The sequence below is a fragment of the Eumetopias jubatus genome, unplaced genomic scaffold, assembly GCF_037043125.1.
Source record: "Eumetopias jubatus isolate StellerSeaLion01/CBP00866 unplaced genomic scaffold, mEumJub1_p1.0 scaffold_9, whole genome shotgun sequence".
In the NCBI taxonomy this organism is placed as follows: domain Eukaryota; kingdom Metazoa; phylum Chordata; class Mammalia; order Carnivora; family Otariidae; genus Eumetopias; species Eumetopias jubatus.
The window spans coordinates 104,903,530-104,911,856 of NW_028274815.1; positions in this window are offsets into that span (position 1 = coordinate 104,903,530).

Genomic DNA, 8,327 nt, shown 5'->3' on the forward strand with positions numbered 1-8,327 from the left:
TGCTGTTTCTCCAAAAGGTGCATTATGAAAGCACACTTGCCAGCTTTATAATGGAGACACATACCTGTCTATCTATGAAGCATTTTTAAGATACAAACCACCAAGAGTTTGGAATGATGGTGTGGAGGGATGTGGTTCTGGGTTAGTATACTTTTAACCTCACATTTATTTTCCATTTTTATTTTATTTTTAAGAGCTTTATTGAGGTATGATTGATATATAATAAATCCCACATATTTAAAGTGTATAGTTTGAAAAGTTTTGACATAGGTACACACACAGGAAACCATGACCACAACTAGGAAAACATACCCATCACCCCCCAAAGTTTTTTCCATGCTCTTTGTAATCCTACACACCCACTCATCCCATCTCATATTACCCATGTGCTGAGACAACTGCTTATCTGCTTTCTGTTACTATTAATTAGTTTGCATTTCCTAGAATTTTATATACATGGATGATACAGTATGTACTATCTTTTGTCTTTTTTTTACTTAGCATGATGATTTTGAGATTTATTATGTTGTAGCATGTATTAATAATTTGTTCCTTTTTGATGTTGAATAGTATTCCACTGCATTTAGAAGCATTTGGAATGTAGGGGCTAAGGGCAGGCCACCTCAAGATGTGCCACATTGGCATGCAGATTATTTCGAGCTGAAAGGAATCAAGGCCCAAAAGACTCAGGAAGAAAATTTGACCTTCCCTCTAACTGCCTACAAGAATTTAGATAGAGGACCTCCTCCAGGAAAGGAGCAATCACCATAGATAACTACAGTATAACAAGAAGTAGGGGTGGTAGCACAGAAGGATTTAGCAAAGTTTGATTATTACAATTACTTCCTATGTCCCATTGATTCTGTATGGCCCAGGAAACATTTGTTTACCAAACATTTTTTTTTATCTTCCTGTGAATTTTTTCCTTTCCTTTGAAGTTCCAGACTCCTACCCTCTTCTCCTTAGTTCAGGATGACATATATACCTCATTTTGCCTGACTGCTTTTGGAACTCATATCTATGTGGATTCCCCATACATATACAATTGAATTTGATTTTTTCCTGTTAATCTGTCTTATGTCAGTTTAATTCTTAGACCAACTAAAAGAATCTTGAAGGATAGAGGTAAATTTTTCCTCCCCGGCAAGGAGCTAAAGGCAGAAAATCTTTAGTTTCCTTCAGTTGTTATCAGAGGTTGTTAGGAAGGCTTATGTGAGTATGCACAGTTATTTTTCCAAAAAGGGATGTCCTTGTCCCTGAAATGTGACTGGCCCTTTCTTGGTAACACTCTTGAAATCCCATATGATGCAGATTACAAGTAGCCAGACTGAGCTCCCTCCAGAGCCAACCAGCCCTGTCCCCCTCTTCCTTTTTCCTTTCTTTCTTTCTCCTGTCTTCTAGTCTTTCCTCAAATATTTATTGAGTATTTGTAAGATGCCAGGACAGTGTTAGGCACTAAGGATATAGTGATGAATGAGACAGGTAAATTCATTGCTGTTGCAGAGCAACAGCCTAATTAGGAAGATGAAGTAAAATAAGGAAATTAAATTATTCAGTGTGAAACTAATTATTTGGGGTCATAAGATAGCTGCCCATGGGGCACAGCAGGCCTCCCTGAGGAAGTCATGTCCCCAGGAAAGGCTATCAGACGTAATGGGATAAAGAGCCCAAGGAAGGGTTTGCGATGATAAATATTTGATATGTTAAAACCTTCTCTGTGAGTAGCACAACTGTAGAACTCATGGGCTCTTGCTTTGTGGCTGAGATGGTCAAGTGTGCACTCGAATTTTTCCTCCCTCTTCCATGGTAGAGCAGGGTCTTAGGGAAATGGCTGCCCGGTTGGGAATTACATTTCCAGTTCCCACTGCAAAGAGGTGGTGCATGTGGCTAGAGATAGCTCATGGGTTACAGTGAAAATGAGGTGATCCCTGCCAGGCTAAGGCATTCCTTTTATGTCCTCTCTTTCCCTCTCTGCCAAAAAAAAAAAAAAAAACCAGGGCCCTAGAGGATGGCCAGGCCATGAGACAGCAAGAACTTAGGCCCCTGGCATCCCTACATGGAGGCAAGTTGATAGTTAACCACAAAGACCTGAACCTTCATATGAAATGACAGTGCACTTCAACTGTACTACACTACTGAAAATGTGAACATTTTGTTTTGTTATAGCAGTGGGTGTTACAATAACAGAGGCAGGCCTGAAGAAACTTAAAATGGAGTAAAAATATTGCATAGGAGCATGATTTCCCAACCAAAAAACATATCAGTGTTTGTTCTTCTATTGAAAATTGAAGATGGGAAAGGAACTTAGATTTAGGGCTTTGGGGTAATACCATGTTTAATTATTATTCTTTTTTTTCTTAAGACTTTATTTGAGAGAGAGAGCATGAGAGACAGCATGAGCAGGGGAGAGGAGCAGAGGGAGAGGGAGAAGCAGACTCCCCATTAAGCAGGAACCCCTACATGGGGCTTGATCCTAGGACCCTGGGATCATGACCTGAACTGAAGGCAGACACTTAACTGACTAAGCCACCCAGGTGTCCCCATGTTTAATTACTATTCTAATAATTATTGTTATTATTACTTGTATGAGAAGGTTTTTTTTTTTTTTGCAAAAATAAAATGAAAACTCTTCATCAAAAATAATCAGGTTCGGAGAGGCAGACCCTCAATGACCTCATCTCCCAGGCCTGCTGCTATACTGCTTTCTTGACAGTTAAGGCTGAACTCCTCTGGGATTTTAATTTAGCACATATTATTAGACTCTTCCACATGTATTACTCTTGTGAAGTAATTCAGAACTATTCAGGGTTCCTCAATAGGAGGAGTCCTAAAGTTAATCTCTTTGGAGATAATAGATTTCACAGTTCTTTTATACCCAGTGGTTCTTGGGCAAAGTGACAAATGGGGAATCACAGTAAAAAAGAAGGAAAAAAGCTTCAGAACTACATTCTACTTACCAACATTTTTAAAAAAGGTAGTAAGCTTATGTTAGGCTAGTTCTATGTGCAGCCATTTAAAATGTCAACAGAGCATCATACCATGAGCCTGCTGATTTTTAAAAAAGATTTATTTATTTGAGAAAGAGAGAGAGAGGGAGGGAGAGAGCATGAATTGGGGGAGAGGGAGAGAGAGAATCTCAAGCAGACTTCCTGCTGAGTGCAGAGCTTGACACAGGGCTCATTTCCACAACCCTGAGATCATGATGTGAGCCAAAATCAAGAGTTGGACACTTAACCAACTGAGCCACCCAGGCACCCTGAGCCTGCTAATTTTTTTTTCTCCTTAAATTTTTTTATTGTTATGTTAATCACCATATATTACATCATTAGTTTTTGATGTAGTGTTCCATGATTCATCGTTTGTGCATAACACCCAGTGCTCCAAGCAGAACGTGCCCTCTTTAATACCCATCACCAGGCTAACCCATCCCCTCCCCTCTAGAACCCTCAGTTTGTTTTTCAGAGTCCATCGTCTCTCATGGTTTATCTCCCCCTCCAATTCCCCCCCTCATTCTTCCCCTCCTGCTATCTTTTTTTTTTCTTAACATAGATTGCATTATTTGTTTCAGAGGTACAGATCTGTGATTCATCAGTCTTGTACAATTCACAGTGCTCACCATAGCACATACTCTCCCCAATGTCTATCACCCAGCCACCCCATCCCTCCCATCCCCCCCACCACTCCAGCAACCCTCAGTTTGTTTCCTTAGATTAAGAATTCCTCTTATCAGTGAGGTCATATGATACATGTCTTTCTCTGATTGACTTATTTCACTCAGCATAACACCCTCCAGTTCCATCCACGTCGTTGCAAATGGCAAGATCTCATTCCTTTTGATGGCTGCATAATATTCCATTGTATATATATACCACATCTTCTTTATCCATTCATCTGTCGATGGACATCTTGAGCCTGATAATTTTTGAACACCAATTCTGGCCACCATAATATGTACTCTTGATATAAAGCTTTATATGCTTTGTGTTTCACTTAAATACATGTTTCCACTTTGGAAATTAGGGATCTAGCAAACAGAAACTGGAAGGAATTTATACCAAGCCACTTCTGAACCTTGAAATAGGCAGAAACAAAATTCCTGTGTTCTTCTGGGTTGCTGGGATCTACCCTCCAGAATAAAATGGTGCATCCATGGAAATGTGGAGATCATGAGCCCTAGCTTAGTGAAGTGGACAAGAGCTTACATAGATGGTTGACTTGGGCACTCAGTTGCTGGCTGACTCTGGGCAAGTTTATCACTGTCTCTGAGCCTTAGTTTTTTTCAGCAAGGCACATAATACCAGTCTCATAGGTTTTCTGAGGGGAATATATTATAGAAAGTTCTGATCAACCTTGTTTGTAACGATGTGGGGGCTTCATATTCGGAAAGACTTGCTCATTCAGGATAAGCCTGTACACTTTGCTAAGAGTGGAACAAATCCAGTATTTGTTAATTAGCTTTCCTTTCTAATGGCTGGGCAGGAGGCACATTGCTGTGGTGCTGAGTACCCGCAGAAGCCTGAAACCAGGGAAACCAGCAGAGTGCCCAAGCCTGCAATTTCGAAGTAGCACCTCTCACAGGATTGCCACGTGGAGACAAATAAGAGCATCTTCTCTCCCTGTTGTCTATCTTTGTATTTTGCTGCTGGGTTCCTTGGGGGAACATCTTCCTTCACTCTAAGTAAGCAACTGACCTTTCCTCCTAATAGGTTAGTTTATTAGAAGGCAGATCCTCTGTTTTCCAACCTAGAGTATGATTGCTAGTTTTCTCTTCCAGGTCTATTTGCTGATGGTGCTCTCTCTCTTGCTCTCTGTCTCTCTGTCTCCCCCCCCCCCCCCCACACACACACAAACACACACAGGTCTCATGGGTTTCCTTGGCAATCTCCTCCCAAGGTTGCTATTTTCAGCACCTGAAAAACAGCTGTAGGGGCCCCCTGGCTTCAAGCTGATGGCAGCTGATGAGGATCTGGCTGATGGGCAGTTGGTGTGAGGGCAGAGAAGCCATGTGGTGGGTATCTTTGTTTTCATCACTTCCACAGTCGCCCCAGGAGCTCCCACACCTTAATTCTGCTCTAAAATGTGGGGGATGTCTGATTTGGGAGGAAGGCTGATGCATCTAATAGATCTCAAATGCACAGCATTTCCAAGCTGAAAGAGCTGTGTCCACTCTCCTAAAAAGATTAGAGGGAAAGTAGGCATGGGGCATGCCTCTGGATCCTCTGTTGGGATAGGTAATGCTAGTGTTTGATAAATTCTCCCCACAAACCCCAAACCCAAGCATACTAACCTTCTAAGAGATAGCACCTGAAGAGGCATACTGATGTTGATGAACAGCAATTTGACCAGCTAAAAGGATGGTCAGAGTGAAATGGCATTTATTATCCAGGGGGCATAGCACATTCACTCATATTAGCACACTCAACCTCCATCCTATGTGTCGTTCGAGCTAGTGATGTGGTCCCAGCCAGCAAAGCCTGCTCAGTTAAGTGAAGAAATTAGGAGCAGAGCCACTCCAAACTATTCCCTGGGACTCTGCTGTAAGATAATCTCCCATTCTATTAATGGTCCAACAGTATCCTCTTATTTATCTCAAATCACCAGTGTTTAGTAAAGGATCTGGCCCCTAGTAGGTGTTCAATTCATGTTAATTGATTTGTTGAGTGAATGAATGCACTGATCTCTGTGCCCGCCCCCCCGCCCAGGTGGCATTTAATGTTCCCAAGCCAGCAGTTTTCCAGGTGTGGCCTAGGGCAGTGCTTCTAAAACTCCAGTGGGCATCAGAATCACTAGAAACCTGGTTAAAACAGACTGCTTGGTTAAAACAGACTGCTAGGTCCCACGCTCAAGAGATTCTGAGTCAGCTGGTCTGAGATAGGGTCCCAGACTCTGCATTTCCAACAAGCCCCAATGCTGCTGCCATTGACCCACAGACAGCACTTCTGCATAGCTCTGATATCTGGAACCGTGTCTCCTGGAGTGTTAGTAAGTGCCACCAGGTAGGCAGGGAGTGGGGAGGTTCTGCAGTTACCCAGACTTCGGGGAGATTGTAGGCTCAACCAGGGGCTTCGGGGAATTATGGCCAAATCCAGTTCACTGCCTATTTTTGCACTGGCGGTATGCAAAGGATGATTTTATATTTTAAATAGTTAAAAAAGACTCAAAGAAGAAGCATAACTTATACATGTAAAAAGAGTATGAAATTCAAGTTCCAGGGTCTATAAACACAGTTTTATAGACATACTCCATGACCATTGGCTTTCCTGTTGTCAATGATCCTTTCAGGCTACAGAGACAGAGTTGGGTGGTTGCAAGAGACCATGTGACTCTCAATGCTGAAAATATTTACTCTCTGGTCCTATACAGAAAACATGTGCTGATCCCTGGGTTAAATCAAGTTAAACAAAAACCTTTAAAGTATTCCTTTTCAGTCTTTCATACCCACAGAGCATTGTACATTTCCCGTAGAAAGACACATTGTCTATATCTGTCTGAAGAAGCCTCTTCTCGTGCAATAGGTTTGTATTTCCTGGACCATTTTTTATTTCTCTTTTTATTTTTCAAAGATTTATTTATTTATTTGAGAGACAGAGAGAGAGAGACAAAGAGAGTGTGCAGCGGCAGAAGGAGAGGGACAGAGAGTTCTAAGCAGACTCTGCACCAAGCACAGAGCCCAATGCGGGGCTCGATCGCATGACCCTGAGATCATGACCTGAGCCAAAACCAAGAGTCCGACACTTAACCAACTGTGCCACCAGGTGCCCCTGGACCATTTTTTAATTTGACATGTAATATGAATTTGTTTTTGATTGACAATTTCTATATAGTTTTAGGATTACAAATCAGATTTAATCCGTGTAATTCATCACAAGGTTGTGGGATGCCTGCACAGCCCTCAAAGAGATTCCTAATTTCCATGACCAGCTACAGGCCAAGGTTCCCAGCCCCAGCAGCAGCACTGGACTGCATTAGAGACAGAAACATCTGAGAAGCTGTTGCTGTCACTGTACATGGTACAAAGTAGGCAGGGTGCCGCTATTCCTTGATGTCAAGTATAATTTGCAAAGCACTTCATTTTCTAATGCAGCACACAAGTCTATTTGAGACACATCAGACATGGGGCAAGTACAATACAGAGACAACCCTAACTTCCTTGTCTAGGGGCTTACTTATTTTCATTCATTAGGCTAAGACTATTCTCTCCATGCAGAGTCTGGACTCAAATATGGGGTTAGGATCCAGAAGGAGAGGTGAGCATGGAAATAAGGCATGTGTGTTTTTAACAGACAAGGTGAACAGAGACATGGATAGCTATTATTCTGGGGACACTCGTCATTAGCCTAAGCACCACAGGGCAGGAACATCTTGGAAAAGATGTAAGGAGAGTGTGCCCTGAGCTAACATCTATTTCTCTTCATGCTTTATCTTTTAATTAATAAAACAAATCAACAAACCCACATACATCAACACCTATTGGCTGAATCATCACAGAGCTGAAATCTACAACTTGGTGTCTTCCCACACTGCTGCTGATCATTTGAATGAAGCCTCTTCGGGGTAATCTCTCTCTCCTCCTGCAGAACCTGCCTGCTTTCTGGTGAAAATACATTTTAAAATTCAAGAAAAGTTTATCGAAGACTCACTGTATTCAACCAAGCCCAAAGAAGAAAAAAGGGACTTTATAAACCAAGTTGGACAACTCTCCTTAATTATTAATAAAATCGCACTAACACGTACTGAGGGCTTACTCTTTGCTGGGCCCTGTTTTAAGTGCTTTTCATATAATAACTTACATGAACCTTCAATGCCATATGGTGTGCATACTATTACTATCCCCACTTTGCAGATTAGAAAACACGTTTAGAGGTAACTCTCTATTAACCACACAGCTAAATTTCAGATCAGGAACCTGGGTCATTTTTAAAAGCATAATTTCAAGGCATATTTATTCTCAAAACACATTGTGTGGCTATTTTTGTCTTTTAATCAAAAACTGAAAACTTTTATTTTTAATTTCATTTACATATTGGAAAATAACATAGAGTGGTTTGACAGGTACATCTCAGGATGCCCCAGCTTTGGATATCATTTATCATCTCTACCAATGCTTTTAACCTCCATTTCTTCCCCCCCCCATTTTTTGCTTATTTTAATTCTCTTTTCCTCCCAGGATGTGACTGTGTTCTCTTTATAACTTCTTGAATTGACAAGAGATTCATTTATTTCACATTTTTCTTGTTTTCGGTACAGAATACTTATTGCTGTAAAATTGTCCTCTATGTGTTATGGTGGCTCTATCCTAAAAATTTGGGAATATAGTATAGCCTTTG